The 20,818-nt window shown below is 39.8% G+C and overlaps 1 protein-coding gene across 1 annotated transcript in view; it reads left to right on the forward strand.

Moving 5' to 3' along the window:
* KCNS3 (potassium voltage-gated channel modifier subfamily S member 3) overlaps positions 1 to 20,818 on the forward strand; it is a 136,112-nt gene that overhangs the window by 108,172 nt on the left and 7,122 nt on the right. The window lies entirely within an intron of this gene.

Here is a 20,818-nt window from a genome sequence, read left to right on the forward strand (position 1 = left end):
ATGGATCAAATGGCCTTTTTCTTGAGAAACACCACCACTCTTCTTTTTTTATTTTGTTGGGTTTTGCAGTTAATCACCATTGCAGCGAACAACTGTAGTTGACCTGCTGTCCCCGCAGGGTCAGGTAGCAAGGAGACCATTGAATGGAACTGGTTGATTAATAGGTGAGTATAGATTTTTTAATTTTATTTGTAGACCTCGTCGACCCTACTGGAAAGGGTAGTGGTTTACTATTTTTAAGATTGCACAATTATTCTTATACCCAGTTTATATGAAGCTACTCGCTCTTGTCTTTAGATATTCCATGGAACAGAATAAGAGCTTGAAACACCTGGAGTGAACACTTTCATATTAAAACCCTCCAAAGTCCAAGTAGCTGTTGCATCGATTGGTCCGAGAAGTACAGTATACTGTATGTATTCCATCAACAGAGCCAACTGCACTGACAAGCACAATGTGTATCAATTTTGTTTTGTCTTTTAATGACACATTATTGTAAAAATAAAAGAAAAAATCAATATATATAAATATAAAATAAATCATAAAAATAATATTAAAAATGAGCCATATAGGTAATTTATTGAAACGTAAAGTAGAAAATCCTAAAACTAAAATAATTTATTTTTCATTTCTTTTTTTTCTTGTAAACTCCATCTCAAGCTTTCAGCAACTAACATGCTATTATTACCAATATATACATAGTCATGGCCAAAATTGTTGGCACCCTTGAAATTGTTTTAAAAAAATGAAGTATTTTTCCCAGAAAATTGTTGCAATTGCACATGTTTTGTTATACACATGTTTGTTCCCTTTGTGTGAACTGGAACATCACAAAAACATTAGGAACAAAGGCAAATTGGACATCATTTCACACAAAATCCCCCAAATTGTTGACACCTTTCCAAAATTGTGGGTAAACAACTTCGTTTTGAAGCATGTGATGCTCATTCAAACTCACCTGTGGCAAGTAACAGGTATGGGCAATATAAAAATCGCACCTGAAACCAGATAAAAAGAAGTTGACTCTTTTCATTGTGTCTGTATGTGCAACACTAAGCATGGAGGATAGAAAGAGAAGAGAACTGCTTTTTTTCCTGTTATTTTGTGTTGTTCCAATACACACAAAGGGAATAAACATGTGTATAACAATACGTGTGTAATTGTAATAATTTTGTGGGAAAAATACTTCATTTTCTGGAACAATTTCACGGATGCCAACACTCATGGCCATGACTGTACAATAAATGAAAATTAACCCCTTTCTGCCATCGGATGGAATAGTACATCCGATAGCAGAACCCCCACTTTGATGCGGGCTCCGGCGGTGAGTCCGCATCAAATTCGGGACATGTCAGCTGTTTTGAACAGCTGACATGTGCCCGTAATAGGCGCAGTGGAATCGTGATTCACCCGTGGCTATTAACTCGATAAATGCCGCTGTCAAACTCTAACAGTGGCATTTAACAAGCGCTTCTGCCCATTGAGCTGGAAATGCGCGCATCGGTAACCCCCGTCACATGATCGGGGGTCATCGGTGCATTGGCATAACAACCAGAGGTCACCTGCAGACCTCTATGGTTGTTGATGCTGGATTACTATGAGCGCTGACCACAGGGTGGCTGCAATTCTGCTACATAGGGGCGATCTGAGCATCGCCTCTATGTAGCAGAGGCGATCGAGTTGTAGCAGCTTCTAGCCTCCCATGGAGGCCATTGAAGCATTCTAAAATGTAAAAAAATAGTTTTTAAAAATCTGAAAAAAAATATAAAAGTTTAAATCACCCATCTTTCTCACCATTCAAAATAAAACAATAATAAAAAAAACCCCTACACATATTTGGTATCACCGTGTTCAGAATTGCCCGATCTATCAATAAAAAAAGAATTAACCTGATCAATAAATGGTGTAGTGAGAAAAGTCAAAACACTAGAATTAAGTTTTTTTGGTCACCGCGACATTGCATTAAAGGGAGCCTGTCACCCCCAAAATCGAGGGTGAGCTAAGCCCACTGGCATCAGGGGCTTATCTACAGCATTCTGTAATGCCCCCGATGTATCCTGAAAGATGAGAAAAAGAGGTTATATTATAATCACCCGGGGGAGGTCCCGCTGCGGTCTGGTCCGATGGGCGTCGCGGTCCGGTCTTCTTACGATGACGTCCTCTTCTTGTATTCACGCTGCGGCTCCTGCGCAGGCATACTTTGTCTGCCCTGTTGAGGGCAGAGCAAAGTACTGACCAAAAAACAGTAATCGTTGTTGACCATGCTACAAGGAGAATTTTGCATCTCATCTTCCTGAGGTGGAGTAAAAATGTGACAGCATTTGTAGTCAGCATCGATCTGAGAGTCAGAGATACTTCAGGGGTCTTCCCCATGCTGTTCTCCTTCCACTTGTGAGACAGGGCCAGGGCTGTAGTCATGGCCGAGGACAACGGGGCACTTGTGCCCTGGCCTGTCATCACATGAAAATAATGTCCATCACTTTGCATACCTGTGGCTCCACTTTCTGCGCCATCAGGGTACCCTCTGCTCTGCTGTAGGCCCCCATTAGACGGTGTACAGATTGAGGCACAGTCCATTTCAACTTTCATATGAACAAATTTACTATTTTCTTTACGCAGCACATCCATATTCTTCACAGCATTTATAACAGGTTTCACATTGCACATTTCTTCCTCTTTACCTGCACTTTTCCTTTCTGTCACATAGCACATACCTGGATCGGATCGTACGGCACGTTTCCTGAGCATCCACCCAATTCAGCTGTGCAACGGGTAGACCTTCCTTAGTCTGTTTCGCCCCAGACAAGAGATTATCAGCCTCCAAAGTCAGTGGCCACTTGGCGAGCGACATGCCCATTTGTACTGTACTTTGCAGTGACACAGCACACTCCTGATCCAAGCTCATTGCATCTGCATGTGAGGAAGGAGGAGAACCTGTAATACTTACAGTACAAACCAAAAGTTTGGACACACCTTCTCATTTAAAGATTTTTCTGTATTTTCATGACTATGAATATTGTACATTCATACTGAAGGCATCAAAACTATGAATTAACAAATGTTGAATTATATAATTAACAAAAAAGTGTGAAACAACTGAAATTATGTCTTATATTCTAGGTTCTTCAAAGTAGCCACCTTTTGCTTTGATGACTGCTTTGCACAATCTTGGCATTCTCTTGATGAGCTTCAAGAGGTAGTCACCGGGAATGGTCTTCCAACAATCTTGAAGGAGTTCCCAGAGATGCTTAGCACTTGTTGGCCCTTTTGCCTTCACTCTGCTGTCCAGCTCACCCCAAACCATCTCGATTGGGTTCAGGTCTGGTGACTGTGGAGGCCAGGTCATCTGGCGTAGCACCCCATCACTCTCCTTCTAGGTCAAATAGCCCTTACACAGCCTGGATGTGTGTTTGGGGTCATTGTCCTGTTGAAAAATAAATGATGGTCCTACTAAACGCAAACCGGATGGAATAGCATGCCGCTGCAAGATGCTGTGGTAGCCATGCTGGTTCAGTATGCCTTCAATTTTGAATAAATCCCCAACAGTGTCACCAGCAAAGCACCCCCACACCATCACACCTCCTCCTCCATGCTTCACGGTGGGAACCAGACACGTAGAGTCCATCCATTCACCTTTTCTGCGTCGCACAAAGACATGGTGGTTGGAACCAAAGATCTCAAATTTGGACTCATCAGACCAAAGCACAGATTTCCACTGGTCTAATGTCCATTCCTTGTGTTCTTTAGCCCAATCAAGTCTCTTCTGCTTGTTGCCTGTTCTTAGCAGTTGTTTCCTAGCAGCTATTTTACCATGAAGGCCTGCTGCACAAAGTCTCATCTTAACAGTTGTTGTAGAGATGTGTCTGCTGCTAGAACTCTGTGTGGCATTGACCTGGTCTCTAATCTGAGCTGCTATTAACCTGCGATTTCTGAGACTGGTGACTCGGATAAACTTATCCTCAGAAGCAGAGGTGACTCTTGGTCTTCCTTTCCTGGGGCAGTCCTCATGTGAGCCAGTTTCTTTGAAGTGCTTGATGGTTTTTGCCATTGCACTTGGGGACACTTTCAAAGTTTTCCCAATTTTTCGGACTGACTGACCTTCATTTCTTAAAGTAATGATGGCCACTCATTTATCTTTACTTAGCTGCTTTTTTCTTGCCATAATACAAATTCTAACAGTCTATTCAGTAGGACTATCAGCTGTGTATCCACCAGACTTCTGCACAACACAACTGATGGTCCCAACCCCATTTATAAGGCAAGAAATCCCACTTATTAAACCTGACAGGGCACACCTGTGAAGTGAAAACCATTCCCGGTGACTACCTCTTAAAGCCCATCAAGAGAATGCAAAGAGTGTGCAAAGCAGTCATCAAAGCAAAAGGTGGCTACTTTGAAAAACTTAAAATATAAGACATAATATCAGTTGTTTCACACTTTTTTGTTAAGTATATAATTCCACATGTGTTAATTCATAGTTTTGATGCCTTCAGTGTGAATGTACAATTTTCATAGTCATGAAAATACAGAAAAATCTTTAAATGCGAAGGTGTGTCCAAACTTTTGGTCTGTACTGTATATACAGTATTATTAAAATCCTGCAAGAAGAGAAGCACCAAAAAAACCAAATAGGTTTAAAACAATTAACTTTATTAATAAATAGCAAGTTATAAACAAGTATATTGAAAACAGGGACGGGACAATGGTAATACAAAAAGCATATCCGCAGCAGTGCAACAGGTTAGCAAAGTGCAAGAAACTCATGCAGTATAAATAGAATAGGACAAGTCATAAAGTGCGATAGTGCTACAAAGTACAGCTTAATACCATCATTGTATATATATGCCACCAGTGGTGAGGTACTTATTGTGCACAGTATGCTAAAAAGGCTGACCACCTTAAAAGCAACAAAGTAAACGACCTGGAGCCTAGAGGAGTACACCATATAACAAAGAGCCAAGGGAATTACCTGTATGACCACGGAGACACCCACCCCAACGCGCATTTCGGCACCAGTGCCTTCTTCTGGGGGTCAGCTCTTTGTTATATGGTGTACTCCTCTAGGCTCCAGGTCGTTTACTTTGTTGCTTTTAAGGTGGTCAGCCTTTTTAGCATACTGTGCACAATAAGTACCTCACCACTGGTGGCATATATATACAATGATGGTATTAAGCTGTACTTTGTAGCACTATCGCACTTTATGACTTGTCCTATTCTATTTCTACTGCATGAGTTTCTTGCAATTTGCTAACCTGTTGCACTGCTGCGGATATGCTTTTTGTATTACCATTGTCCCGTCCCCGTTTTCAATATACTTGTTTATAACTTGCTATTTATTAATAGAATTCATTGTTTTAAACCTATTTGGTTCTTTTGGTGCTTCTCTTCTTGTAGGATTTTCATGTTTATGCACTGAACCCTATCCTATACATCCTTGCACTCCTTGATACCGCTTTCTTTGTATTAAGTATTATTGGTGCTGGCTTGGTTTATAGGTTTATGTATATATTATTAAGTCTGTGAGGAAGGAGGAGGACCTGTAATACCTGTAAAAGTGCCACAAAATCATGTCCCCAACACATCTGCTAAAATAAAGTGGATAGCTCCTTTAAGATGTGCTACTTTTGTCCATGTTTTTCCTGCTTCCCAAGCATAATTCTGGACTGTACAATTTTCCGTATCTAGATGAAATTGCTGGTAGTTCACTATTCTGATTCCATCCCTTAGGGGAGTTGTATTCCCCATTTCAGTAATGTCTGATCAAGTAATTACATTACAAATTCAGATTGCCTTCGCTGTGATCAATTTATAATTATCAAATGACATGAAATTCAAAGGCAGAGATTTACGCTGTGTTATTAAAAGCTTTTATAGGTCATTCCCAGTTTTCTATGAGGATGAGGCCTTCTAATTCTCTGATCCCTGCTGTCAAACTGAGCTAAAAACGAAAATAAATACAGCGGGATAATGAGGATATGACAAAGACCCCGAGAAATTGGTGATAGCACAACGAGAAATAGATTACAATATGGATTCTCAGATTTTCATGCAAAAATCCGGACATAGACTATAGGATGAAGGTCATGGGCAAATAAGACATTTACTTGGCTACTGCCCTAATGTGGATATTGGTGACTACCTACAATATTCGCATTTCACATTTTATTAGATGAGGACAGTGACGTAACTTGATGCTCATGGGCCACAATGCAAAATATTCTGAAGCCCCAGCACAGAGTATTCCCCTGGATGAAGAATGTGTCAGTGGTACTGTACGTCTAGTGAGCAAAGTCATCCATTGAAGAAAGACCTTTTATATTATGGTTCCCAGTTTTGCAACCCAGGATAGAAGGGTCTATGAGAAAGGTGGTCGAGCATGCACCCATAGAAGTAATTGGCGCAGTGGTAATGCACACTACCGCTACGTTCAGACAGAACTTTGTACCCCCCATTCTCTCGAAGGGAGGATTGTTGGATAACTCCTTTAGCATTTTATGTCATGTCAACGAGAACTAGGCCAAATACCCAACCCTTTACTTGCCAGCAATGCAGTTGGATTGGAGAGGAAAATACGATACATCTTATGACAACATAGAGTAGGGAATAGCGTCAACTAGTTCTCTTTCCATAGAACCCTTAGCAGCCTCCTCTGCCTTCATGTTATGTTCATCCTTGCTTACTTAGTCTTGCTATTCAGACCAGACTTTTACATATAGTTTCAAGAGTTATTAAGACCCTCATACTCATTTGATAAAACGCAGCAATTTATCAACCAGCCATCTAATGTGTATGGAGGCATCTAGACTGTCCCCCAACAGATTATGCTGGCGATCATAAAGATTGAGCAGATGGAATTCAATCATCTGCTCCTTTTCTTCTGCGGGCAGACAGCCCGTCAGCAGATGATCTTGATAGTGTCTCACTTTGGGCTCCCCTTAGAGAACATGGCACACTCGGGTAGCCAGAAAGATAGCTATCTGCAATTATCTAATATGTGTGGCCAGCTCTAGAAATGACTGAAAATGTGAAACTTGGTTTTAACAGCGCTTTAGTATATTTGAATCTTTGGATTCCTCATAGTCATGAACCCTAAAGGACCTGAGATGTGATAAACTTTAATCAACCTGTGGGTCCAGTCGCAGGCAAGGTTAGGCAGGGCATGAAGACACCATTCTGCAGAGCTTTGAGTTTCGTAGTGGTCATTGTCACGATATATATAGCAACCCCATGGGGGGAATCGGTTGGCAGATGGCACGACACACAATGGGATGGTAAAGGGGTGAGGAAGGCCCTAACAATAGGGAAGTGAAGAATAGTCACCTCCTGCTCAAACCTGAGACACCCTGCACTCCCCTAACGCCCTAAGTGGGTCCTTCCCCCCACTGCCATCAGGAACATCATCCCTTGCTGTCACCTCACACCACTCTGGCTAGTGCTCTGGCTGGCAAGAGTGCTAGTCTCACCACTGCCGATAGTACAACAAAGGGGAGAGTGACAAACACAAGACAGACAGGGTAATAACACAACTTAGCTTTACAACTTCCTCTGCAACAGCGCATCGCACAGCAGAATAAAGGCATCAGGATCACAAATTCACAAAACCAGCTAATAAACCACAGCAGTCAGCAAGCTACATACTCCAGGCTTGGTCACCGTAGATTGCTCTATCACCGACAGTCAGCTGATGCATCAGGTGACCATTTAAAGGATGGTGGGAGTGGTCACCACCCACATCAGCTGACCTGTTGCAGTTACAACAGATTGCCAGCAATGGAAACTAATATTAACACCTGCTGGTCCTGAAAGGAAAAAAGCTTCATTTAAATCATAGTGGAACCAGAGCTGTCACGAATCCAGAAATGGATCGTGACAGTCATACTCTTACTGGTGACACTTGGTAGTAACAAAAATGCAATGTTAGGGTTAAAAAAATGGTGCACTAAAAAAATCACCCAACTTAAGAAAAGTTGCAAACTTATTTAGAATAAAGCTTTGGACTTTCCATAAAGAGCTTTAGAAGACAGCTTCCAAAGGACTTATAAAGGGTCGCATCATATCTAGAAAGACAAAAGTATAGTCCAAATTTTTCTATTGAATTATCTATTTGACCAAGACTTGTGAAGGCTCTCCCAAATAATTCACTACAAAATCTTATGAAATAGAACCAACGGAGGAAAGCCGAATATAGGTCAAGACACAATGAGAGGGAAATGAAAAAATAAAACACATTAATTGGGACAATTGATGAAATGGTGGCACAACTAATGGAGGTGCCCGCACATACAAAAAATGAAAGGTGAGTAAAGTGATAGTACAGCACAGTATCACATGAGGACAAATTACACAGCACTGAAGTAAATAAATGAGGCCACCAAAGGTAGAGCTAATAGACAAATGTGGTGAGTCTGGTAATAAATATATCGGTAATATATACCAAAGTATAAAGTAGTCAGGATCAATACATATAAGGATGTGTATGACAATAGTGTGTGATCAACTGAAGCTGTGACAAAAGATGTAAATAGGTTGTAAACACCAGGAAAAAAAGACCTCATGAAGAAGCACGTTGTCCAAAACGCACGTCGGGGTATGTGCCGCACCTGTACAGTTCACCACCAGGTAATCATGCATATCCGTTTCCTTGTAGGTTTTTTTACTCTGATTACATTTATTACTTGCACACTTGTGACATGTTAATTTTGTGTCACTATCCACTCTGAGTATTTACATGTACACATTGGTTCAATGCATCTTACCTACTTTGGAGTACATTTTCATTTCTTCTCTACTACTCTATACTTTGGTATATACTGACATATTTATCATGGTGATGTGTAATTTGTCCTCATGCAATACTGTGCTGTTCTATTACTATATTTACCCTTCATTTGCACCTCTGTTAGTTGTGCAAATATTTTACCAATTGTCCCAATAAAGGTTTGTTTTTTTTTAATTTCTCTCTCATTGTGTCTTGACCTATATTCGTCTTTTCTCCATTGGTTCTACTGCATTTGTCCGAATGGTCTGCCATTCCTCCATATGCACATATATATTACTATCACCGATAATATTTATATACTAAGCACTAGTTGATATATATGTACTGCTTTGGTTCAGTTTGTTCTGATCTTTAAAATTTTATGAACGCATAGGAGTACAAGCCCAAAATATAAAAGAAATATTTTTATTGAACAATTAATAGACATATACATTTTTTTAAAAGAGAGTATCAGACATAGGCCAAGCCACATAGAGACAACTTCCTTGAGGAGTCAAAAAAATCCATGAATAATAATAGTATCAAACACACCTACATATAACAATGGTGTCAGTATCATAACAAACAGCACTCTTCAAGAATATATATCAGAGTTAATTAGATACACGGTGGAGCAGAGTCCTTCCTTACTAGTATACAGATATGTAGAGAGTCATAATGAGGATGTAAAGGATGTTTTCTTGCTGTAGGTAAAGATAGTGTATCACCAAAGCACATGTCTGCTGATTCAAGCGAAGCAGACAAATTTCCATGAAAACGAAGTCAAGCCAAAATAAGGCATAAAGATGAATAAATAAAGACAGTTCTGGGTTCAAATAGGCTGTAAAACAAAAAATGTGAGCTAACGTATAAGAAAGTAAGAGGAGGTAGAATTAGACCTCTGTGGCAGCCAAAGGAACACCCCTTAAACACGTTTCGCGTACAGCTTCCTCCTGGACAACCTTTTGTGTGCTCAAAGGTTGTCCAGGATCTTTTGAAAGCTTTCTTGCCCTTACAAAATGTGGTTGTGATGTTAGTCACTACTCATGGGCAGACGGTGAGGCAGAGAAGTCAGTACTGGGGTCAGTACCAAGAGAGCACATGGAAAACCAAAGGAAAGGACAAAGGTGTAATTCAGGTCATGGTCCGGGGTCAAAATACTAGGAGATAGCGGATCAAAGCAAAAGGACAAGACAAAGGGATAATCAGAACACAATCCAAGGGGCAGGTAGGGAAAGATCAGAACTGAGAAAAACAGAATCAGGCAAATACTCAACAGGAAGCACAAGCTACATCTGGCAGGGATCAGAGGCAAACAGTCCAGTTAAGTAGCTTGAGCGATCTCCAAAACAGAGAGCACATGGAGAAAGTCCTGCACCTCACAGTTCCGGATTGGACAGCCGAGCTGTCAATTAAAACACTGACAACACAGCATGACCCAGTTTCCATAGGAAAGCAAAACTATCACTCTCTGAGCGGAGGAATCGTGAAAGTAATATTGTTGTCTTCCATTAGTCATTTCACTATATTTATGGCATATATGTCACTTAAAGGAGGATACCAATCGCACCTTAAGGACTAGACTAAAATTGCATCCTTTAAGTTTCCATGACAGTGTCTAACATTTTATTGGAAAAATTAGAGCAGCAGCTGCCCTATTTTTTCTGGCATGTATTTCAGAAAGAAATGTGAACAGTAGCTAATTTTCCCTTTTGTAGATTTTACATTTCCTCTACCAGTTCGGCTTTGTCAATCGGAGGCAATCACATGTCATTTGGAGATCACTTTACACGCTTCTCATTTTCATTTGTGTTTGCCTTCTGTATCTCCATTGTATATAAAAATGCAAAAGGAAATTGAAAACCTAATCTACAAGTAACAAAATAAACTGATTTGCACATATAAAGACTCATTTTCTGAAGAGTAAATATCTGAGACAGCAGTTTTTATTTGCCAGTAAAAGAGAAAATAAAGAAGGGAAGGAAGTGAAAAAGTGTATGAAAGCATTTAATAGGCAAGACTATGGGAGTGATATTTGGCAAATGTATGTTGGATGTTGTCTATCTGGACCAAATGTTGTTTATATGGACATGGATGACATAAAGGGTTAGTGGTATATAAAGTAAGAGCAATGGTAAGAGGGAAAAAATATGTAGAATTGAGTTAAAACTGGCTCAGCTATAGGAAACAGGGTGGTTATTAATGGTGCACACTCAGATTGGGTCACAGTTAACACAAGGGTCAGTTTTGGGCCCTCTTCTTTTTATGATATTAATGACCTTGTAGAGGGCATACAAATTAGAATTTCAATATTTGCAGATTATATTAAACTTTGCAAAGTAATCAACACAGGAGGATAATTTTAGAGGGGTGAAAAATGGCAATTGAAGTTCAGCATAGATATACGTAAGGTAATACACTTGGACTGAGGACAGTTATGTAAAACACTGGGTAAAACTGTCACTGAAAAGGTCTTGGGCATATGGGTGGATAACAAACTCAAATTTAGTGACCAGTGCCAGGCAAATGCCAAGGCAAATACTATGGGATGCATTAAAAGAGGCAGAGATGCTCATGAAAAAGGACATAGTCACTAATATGGACACACTTAGAATACTGTGTACAGTTTTGGTCTCCGGTGTATAAGAAATACATAGCTGAACTAGAGCGGGTGAAGAGAATAGCAACCAAGATTATTAAAGGAATGGGTGGACTATAATACCATCTCATTACAATGTACAAATATATCATGGTACAGTTCAGAGATTCGTCTAATAATCTTTTTACATGTAGACCTGCAACCGATGAAAAGGGGCATCCCCTACATCTAGAGGAAAGGAAGTTTAATCATAATCAATCATAATCACAGATGGTGATTCTTTACTGTGAGAGCAGTGAGATTATGGATTGTTTACTGTAAGAGCAGTGAGATTATGGATTCTTTACTGTGAGCAGTGAGATTATGAATTGTTTACTGTGAGAGCAGTGAGATTATGGATTGTTTACTGTGAGAGCAGTGAGATTATGGATTCTTTACTGTGAGAGCAGTGAGATTATGGATTCTTTACTGTGAGTGCAGTGAGATTATGGATTCTTTACTGTGAGAGCAGTGAGATTATGGATTCTTTACTGTAAGAGCAGTGAGATTATGGATTCTTTACTGTGAGAGCAGTGAAATTATGGATTCTTTACTGTGAGAGCAGTGAGATTATGGATTCTTTACTGTGAGAGCATTGAGATTATGGATTCTTTACTGTGAGAGCATTGAGATTATGGATTGTTTACTGTGAGAGCAGTGAGATTATGGATTGTTTACTGTGAGAGCAGTGGGATTATGGATTGTTTACTGTAAGAGCAGTGAGATTATGGATTCTTTACTGTAAGAGCAGTGAGATTATGGATTCTTTACTGTGAGAGCAGTGAAATTATGGATTCTTTACTGTGAGAGCAGTGAGATTATGGACTGTTTACTGTGAGAGCAGTGAGATTATGGATTCTTTACTGTGAGAGCAGTGAGATTATGGATTCTTTACTGTGAGAGCATTGAGATTATGGATTCTTTACTGTGAGAGCATTGAGATTATGGATTGTTTACTGTGAGAGCAGTGAGATTATGGATTGTTTACTGTGAGAGCAGTGGAATTATGGATTGTTTACTGTAAGAGCAGTGAAATTATGGGTTCTTTACTGTGAGAACAGTGATATTATGGATTCTTTACTGTGAGAGCAGTGAGATTATGAATTCTTTACTGTAAGAACAGTTGATGTTGTAATGATTGATACACTAAAAAAATGTAAGGAGGGCCTGAATGCCTTTCTGGAAAATTATAATGCTATTTGATATTATTACATAATTCTACAGGTTACTGTACTAGATTTTTTGTTGGGTTTTTGATCTAGGGAACTTGTCTGATTGCTATATGTGGAATTGATAAGGAATTATTTTCTAATATGGAGCAATTAGCATTGCCCCATGGGGTTTTTGCCTTCTTCAGGTTTAACCTGTCAGGATATAAATTGAACTCAACGGACCTATGTCTTCTTTTAACCATAGTAAGTATGAAACTATAAAACATGGTTCCAGTAGTGTCTGTGGGCACAGATTTTGTGAAAGCAAAGAAAAAGAGAAGGAAAATAGACATAAAATATGTAGTAAAATAATCCGTTGTTCTGGACAGAAAAATGGATTTATGGTCACAGGGTAGGAATGACAAGTTACAGTATAATTCTTTAGGTTATACGTGTTATCAATAAATATGTGAAAGCGAGGTTAACCACCATGAATCCGTCTTGCCGCGGTATTGTATTAAAGGTTAGAAATCACAGTAACAGTTGAAGAAAAGGTCTACGCTTTGTGCAAATACCCTTTAAAAAATAATGAAAGCATTGAAGAGACGCAGCTCTCTATAAAAGAGGTCTGGGAAAAGTAGAAGTAAATGTCAATCATGGAAAAATTGGAAGTCGGTGAAGCATAAAGGATTTTTATAGTAATTACACAAGAAGGTATAGGTTATTTCATGCCTATAGATCCCAAATCAGAAAAAAATAGACTTGTGTTCATTTATATATAAAGCGACAGCGTTTACTTGCATTTGGTATTTGCAGAAAGCGCTATATGGAATTGTGACCGTTTACGTATTCGAAATTTATTGTATACTAGCTGTACTACGCTTCGCTTCGCCCGGGTTAATAACTGCTGTTAGCAAAATAGAATGTGTTAACAAAAATTTATTCTGCACAAAAAACCCACAAAACAAATAGATAGAAATGTAATTATTAAAAGGCAAAAACTAAGCTAATAGAAGCATTTTACAACATATATTTCAACACCAGAGATATTCCACACAGATTTAACTAAATTGGCCAAGTAATGTGAAGTAATCTTCTACTACTTATTCGAGAGCCTTTTGATAAACGACATTCTTAGTTTTTCCTTCAGGTGCAAAGACAAACAGATTTTTGGCTGTTCCAACTCTTGAACAGGCCACATAAAGTTGACCATGAGAAAAGCATGGAGATTGTAAATCTAAGCTAGCTGAAGAGCCCGGCGTTGCCTGGGCATAGTAAATATCTGTGGTTAGTTATAGCACCTCACTTCTCTTATTTTCCCATCACGCCTCTCATTTTCCCCATCACATCTTTCATTTTCCCCCTCACATCTCTCATTTTCTCCCTCACACCTCTCATTTTCCCCCTCACTCCTCTTATTTTCCCCCTCACTTCTCTCATTCCCCCCTAACACTTGTCATTTCGACCTCACATCTGTCATTTTCCGATCACTCCACTATTTTCCCTCACTCCTCTCATTTTGCACTCACACCTTTTCATTTTCACCTCACACCTCTCATTTTCACCTCAGTATATACATGTTTGTCATCTCCCTTATATATAGTATACACCTGTATGTCATCTCCTGTATATAGTATATACCTGTATGTCATCTCCCCTGTATATAGTATATACCTGCTGTGTGTCATCTCCCCTGTATATAGTATATACCTGTATGTCATCTCCTCCTATATATAGTATATACCTGTATGTAATCTCCTCCTGTATATAGTATATACCTGTGTGTCATCTCACCTATATATAGTATATATCTGTGTGTCATCTCCTCCTGTATATAGTATATACCTGTATGTCATCTCCTCCTATACATAGCATATACCTGTATGTCATCTCCTCCTGTATATACTATATACCTGTAGGTAATCTGCTCCTGTATATAGTATATACCTGTGTGTCATCTCCTTCTGTATATAGAATATACCTGTATGTCATCTCCTGCTGTATGTAGTATGTACCTGTATGTCATCTCCTCCTCTATATAGTATATACCTGTGTGTCATCTCTCCTGTATATAGTATATATCTGTGTGTCATCTCCTCCTGCATATAGTATATACCTGTGTCATCTCCCCTGTAAATAGTATATACCTGTGTGTCATCTCCTCCTGTATATAGTATATATCTGTATGTCATCTCCTCCTGTATTAGACCTCGTTCACACGTTATTTGGTCAGTATTTTTACCTCAGTATTTGTAAGCTAAATTGGCAGCCTGATAAATCCACAGCCAACAGTAAGCCCACCCCCTGGCAGTATATATTAGCTCACACATACACATAATAGACTGGTCATGTGACTGACAGCTGCCGGATTCCTATATGGTACATTTGTTGCTCTTGTAGTTTGTCAGCTTATTAATCAGATTTTTATTTTTGAAGGATAATACCAGACTTGTGTGTGTTTTAGGCGAGTTTCGTGTGTCAAGTTGTGTGTGTTGAGTTGCGTGTGGCGACATGCATGTTAGCGACTTTTGTGAGATGAGTTTTGTGTGGCGACATGCATGTAGCGACTTTTGTGAGATGAGTTTTGTGTGGCGACATGCGTGTAGCAACTTTTTGTGTGTCGAGTTGCATGTGACAGGTTAGTGTAGCAAGTTGTGTGCAGCAAGTTTTGCGCATGGCGAGTTTTGCGCGTGGCGAGTTTTATGAGTGGTGCCTTTTGAGTATGTGCAAGTTTTGTGTGAGGCAACTTTTGCATGTGTTGCAACTTTTGTGCATGTGGCAATTTTTCCGCGTGTGCAAGTTTTGCGTGTGGCGAGTTTTCCATGAGGTGAGTTTTGCACGTGTGGGGAGTTTTGCATGTGGAGAGTTTTGCGCGTGGCGAGTTTTGAGCGGCGACTTTTGTGTTTCAACTTGTATGTGGCGAGGTTGGTGTATGTGTGGTGAAATGTGCGCTGAGGGTGGTATATGTGTTCGAGCACATGGTAGTGTGTGGCGCATTTTGTGTGTGTGTTCATATCCCCGTGGTGGTGTGGTGATTATCCCATGTCGGGGCCCCACCTTAGCAACTGTACAGTATATACTCTTTGGCGCCATCACTCTCATTCTTTAAGTCCCCCTTGTTCACATCTGGCAGCTGTTAATTTGCCTCCAACACTTTTCCTTTCACTTTTTCCCCATTATGTAGATAGGGGCAAAATTGTTTGGTGAATTGGAAAGCGCGGGGTTAAAATTTCACCTCACAACATAGCTTTGACGCTCTCGGGGTCCAGACGTGTGACTGTGCAAAATTTTGTGCCTGTAGCTGCGACGCCTCCAACACTTTTCCTTTCACTTTTTCCCCATTATGTAGATAGGGGCAAAATTGTTTGGTGAATTGGAAAGCGCGGGGTTAAAATTTCACCTCACAATATAGCCTATGACGCTCTCGGGGTCCAGACATGTGACTGTGCAAAATTTTGTGGCTGTAGCTGCGACGGTTCAGATGCCAATCCCGGACATACACACATACACACATTCAGCTTTATATATTAGATGTTCATTATTAAAGAGAACTCGTGCCTCTCGTAATATGTTGAATTTTAGTAAATATTTGTAATCAACTTCATGTGTTGCCGCACTTGTTATGAAAAATTCTTAGTATTTTCCTTTCCTTAATTGTTCCCTCTGGAAATATGTGAAATATTTGAATATGTGAATAAATTCCCATTGTCAATGATCTGACACATGTGCAGGGAATACTGGGGGTATCGTGCAAGCGCAATAGGGTCTCATCTGATAAGTTAGTATAGGAATAAAGGATACGGTAACGGCTCACCTTGTGGGGTTTTGACTCATAAGAGGCAAATACCAGAAGGTTGGAGGCCTGAATGTGGCAAAAAGTAATGAGAAAGCTGGTAAATTTGCACAGCTGGTACAGTAGCCAGAATAAAAATCCAAAGATGGGGTAGAGATGTCGATGTGGTTTTAATCTCAACACATTTTGAAGTTAGCAGACTTCTTCCCTCTTTTGTACTGTGGGGCTCCGAGGAAGCAGTTTGCTAACTTCGAAACGCGTTGAGATTAAAACCACATTGACGTCTCTACACCGTCTTTGAATTTAACCTTATTCATGCATTTCCAGAAGGAATAATATAAGACCTACAAAAAATGACTATCCAAACCAAGCACAGACACTCGGTGCACCCTTGGCATGGCCAGTTTAGTGAACCTACCTATCTACTTGTTTGGTATGTCACCACCTTTCTCTTCCTTGATTGACAGTTTTGGCTTTACAGGAGCAAAAGAAAGGTGGAGATAGAGGTACAAGTGGGTGACTGACAGGTTACGCCCTCAAAATAAGGAAAAACCTCTAGGTACCTGCCTAGGACCAGTCATCCAAGATGCATCATCCCCATCTGCCTTTTGAAAGCATGCTTACTTTGTAATGCTACACTCCCATGCTTACACAAAATATTAAATATGACTCTAATAGCACCACAACATCATTCACCAATGTTATGCAACATATATTTGTATTCTAAGTTCATTATTTGTTCGAATATCACATTACTTTCTGTGGGTGACAAAACTTTTGTCTTGCCAAAATCTGACCATTCTGTGTCCATTAACTGATCAATATTTCTGCATTGATGCCAATGTATTTTCTTAACCTAAACCACATTTCGAAGGGTTTCAGCTTTCAAAAGAATAATTTATGCAACCAATGGATGAATTTAACGTCAGGTTATAAGCTTTTAATTACATAACATGGATAAGCGACATAACTTCTGTCAGGGAGTGTATAGCTGTCAGAGTAAAACACACCTGCCTGCGATCACACAGCTGCCGTCTGATTCATGCTGCCTGTGGTTCGGACATCATGAATCTAATGACCGATTCCATTTAAAATATTTACCAGAAGTAAATAATCCAAGATCTCCATGACCAAGATGTGACGGAATGTCATGATTAGGCACAGAGGATGAATAGTTATGCAACTAATGATAAGTGAATTGATTCACAAAAAAATTGGATTAATTTAGCTTTGAACCAACTCGCTCATTTATGTATGCAACTACTCATCTTCTCACTTCTTTAGTTGAAAAAGTGATACATCCCTAATTGTGATAGCACATATCCTATCTCATTGATAAGAGGGGCGATCGCATGAAGAAGAGTTCCTATAAAACATATAAACCGAGTTTCTCTAGCAGCAATGAAAAGCCACCTGTCATGGATGTGTCAGAGGCTGCAGACCGTTGCATTAAATCTGTCTGCAGAGGGTCTCGGTTGTTTGCTTTTCAGACTAGTGGCTACCTCCCCGGTGCTAATGATCTGGGTGTTTATAATTCCCTAATTCCTGGTGGGAGTTGCGGGTGCTATTTCCTGTCTGCGCTTCTCTGTTGAGGCTTGGAGCTGTAGCAGTCTGCTAGCGTCCTCTTGGAGTTTGGAGGACGTCGGCATTTCTCTCTGACTACTCAAACTAAGTGTCCCCCTGGTTTTTTTTATCCTTACTGTTTTTAGTGTTAGTGGGATTGACTAGCGTTCATCCTGTCCCTCCCGGTGCAAGGGCCTATCGCCAGGGTTACACAGGAACTAGGTATCCTGCTCGGCGATAGATGCGGAACCTATATAAGGACGGTAGGACAGACAGAGTGACGTTAGATCTGTCTAGGGGTCTCCACTTCCCCCTTCCCTAGTGTTTGGTTCCCCTTCCCTTATACCTTTGTGTCACACTTAGTCTGTTCTACACTGTGCGTGACACCACCATTCTGATGGATTTGAGCTCTATCATAGATGTATAGCCATTCACCATTCATTTGATGGACCATCATAACTGGCTGACTCCAGCTTAAAGGGGTTGCCCAGGTTTGTCATAGAAGTCTGCAGTGACTTTGTTTGAGTTGTGAACCCTCAGAGTGTGCACGGTGCATGCTGTCAGGGTTCTTGACATGACTGCAAGTATGTGATTTGCATACTCCCGACCATATTACGACTAGACATGCGCAGCCTCGATTAATGCTGAGAGAGGCTGTGCACGTCTAGTCAGAAAGTGGCCAGAAGTATGCATATCACATACTTGTGATCACATGACCACCCGCTCTTGGCGTTGGCACCAGAGAATCCTGAGAGCTCGCGCCATGTGCAATCTGAGGGTTCACGAGTCTGCAATCAAATAGAGTGACTGCAGACTTTTGTGACAAACCTGCACAGCACCTTTAAACAGTTTTTCAAAGGTATTTGAAGTGGGATTTCCTTGGTAGATACATTTTTATAATCCTTACGGATGTCATAGAGCGCCTTTACTAGGATCTCATTGGGATTTAATTTTCTATGTAATGGAAACGTGCATCCAGTCATAGCTTTCCTTGGCAGTAATATTTGGCTTCTAAAACCAGAATCATGGAGGACAGATGATTTTGAAGCCAGATTCAATCTACACATAGTTTTCTTAAAGCAGTTCTGTCAGCAGATTTCATAATATGTTTGTTACAGTATCTATCACTAAAGTAAACTAAGTCTTTTAGACCTGATGTACCTGGTTACTTACTTTGAAAATACATGTCAGAGTACTTGTGTATTCCTGTTTGATAATACATTTACTCTGCCCCCCTAGCTAATCTGATTGACGGCTTCTCAGTGTCCCTCATCCATGCTTAAATCTCACATCACTCAATACAAGCTGCGCAGGCTTCACCATCATGCCTTCATATTGTATAACACAGCCAATCAGGACTATGAGACTATCATAGCCTATATAAAAGCCGAGGCAGGGAATTCAGCAGTCATTTTAGGATGAGGGCATCAGAGGTCACAGATTAGCAGTAGAGATAGGGAGAGAAAGCCTGAAAGCCCTATTTAGTCAAATAATCCAGACAGTAATGTGCTGTACAACTGCAGCACTGATGAAGATGAGAAGAGTAATCTGAGAATAATACTGAAATTCAGTTGATTGTAGAGGTGCCAGCATCAGTGCCAGAATAAATGTGATTGATCAGTGATATTATGTAGCTGGCATCTGTCTTGCTGTATCCTAATTATAATGCCACATTTTGTCTTTTCATTTTTAATGCATTAAAAAGCAGAAGCAAGACAGCACAATAGTTTTTACATAAAAAAACCTGAAATGAGTGTCAGACGGTGTGCTTTCTTGTCAGCAGTGACTGCATTGTGTTTTATTTTCATTTATTGTGCAATCATTTTTGTGAACGGTGTAATAATTGATTTTTAAAAATACAGAAGAAAATTCCCTAAAATCCAGGACACTTCACTATGACTGGGTACCTCACAAACTGTGTGTATTGCAATCAATTTTTATTTCACGTTTCTTTTATTAGTCAAAACTTTACATCTGTACCCACCACACTAATAATGTGCATTGTTGTAGGAGCTTGCATTTTTGTTGTATACCTACGTATTATACAGCAGACTTCTGCCACATTTTGCTTTCTGTACTTGTACCTTCCTATCTTACATTTCTTGTTACTTCCTTTTTAGGAAAAGTGGAATAATTGGGGTTGAAAAGTTTGTAAAAAGTTAATTATACTGTTATACAAAATGTATGGTAAATGGAAAAGTGACAATGGAGAGGGTAGTGTAAAATGAAAAAAAAAAAAATGCCATGGGAGCCGCTAGAAGCATCATCATTCATCACCACTGGCATCTGCCATCTGTGCAGTAGTACTACCAAATACAGGCTATAATTGACCTCCTTTGCCTGCAGCAAGTGTATTAGCGTGCAGAAAGTGTGGAAGGCATTATGGAATATATGGCATATCACTAGTCTGTCACAGCTACGTGATGTTACCTCTAACAGCGACACGGTCAGTTTGAAGTCAGTGTTCTGCACAGAAAGGTTTGTTTGATCACAATTGAGTAACATGAATATTTTTTACCCCTTTTTATGTTAAAAAAACATTAAAAGTCTGTCAGTGCAAAATCTAACCTATCTGTAAGAAGTTTATATGTTTTCAATTTGTTTGCCTGGGTATATGAGGTTGTTTATTCATTTATTCCACCTTGTTATAGTGCTGTTACCTTGCTGTTTAAATATTTTTTTGATCACAGCACTTTTTACACTTGCATCATGGTTTTCTTCATAACATCCTTAATACTCTACAAGTTGTATGACGGATACCAATAGAACATGATGGACCCACAAATGTGAACCTTATCTTATAATACTGAAACACCCTGTCAGTCAGTACCAGCAGCACACACCTAGGTGGGAAAACCTACAGACAAGAGTAAAACAGAGCCCCCTTATAGACAGGGTACACGTGACTTTGGCCG

The sequence above is a fragment of the Ranitomeya variabilis genome, chromosome 2 (assembly GCF_051348905.1).
Source record: "Ranitomeya variabilis isolate aRanVar5 chromosome 2, aRanVar5.hap1, whole genome shotgun sequence".
Classification (NCBI taxonomy): domain Eukaryota; kingdom Metazoa; phylum Chordata; class Amphibia; order Anura; family Dendrobatidae; genus Ranitomeya; species Ranitomeya variabilis.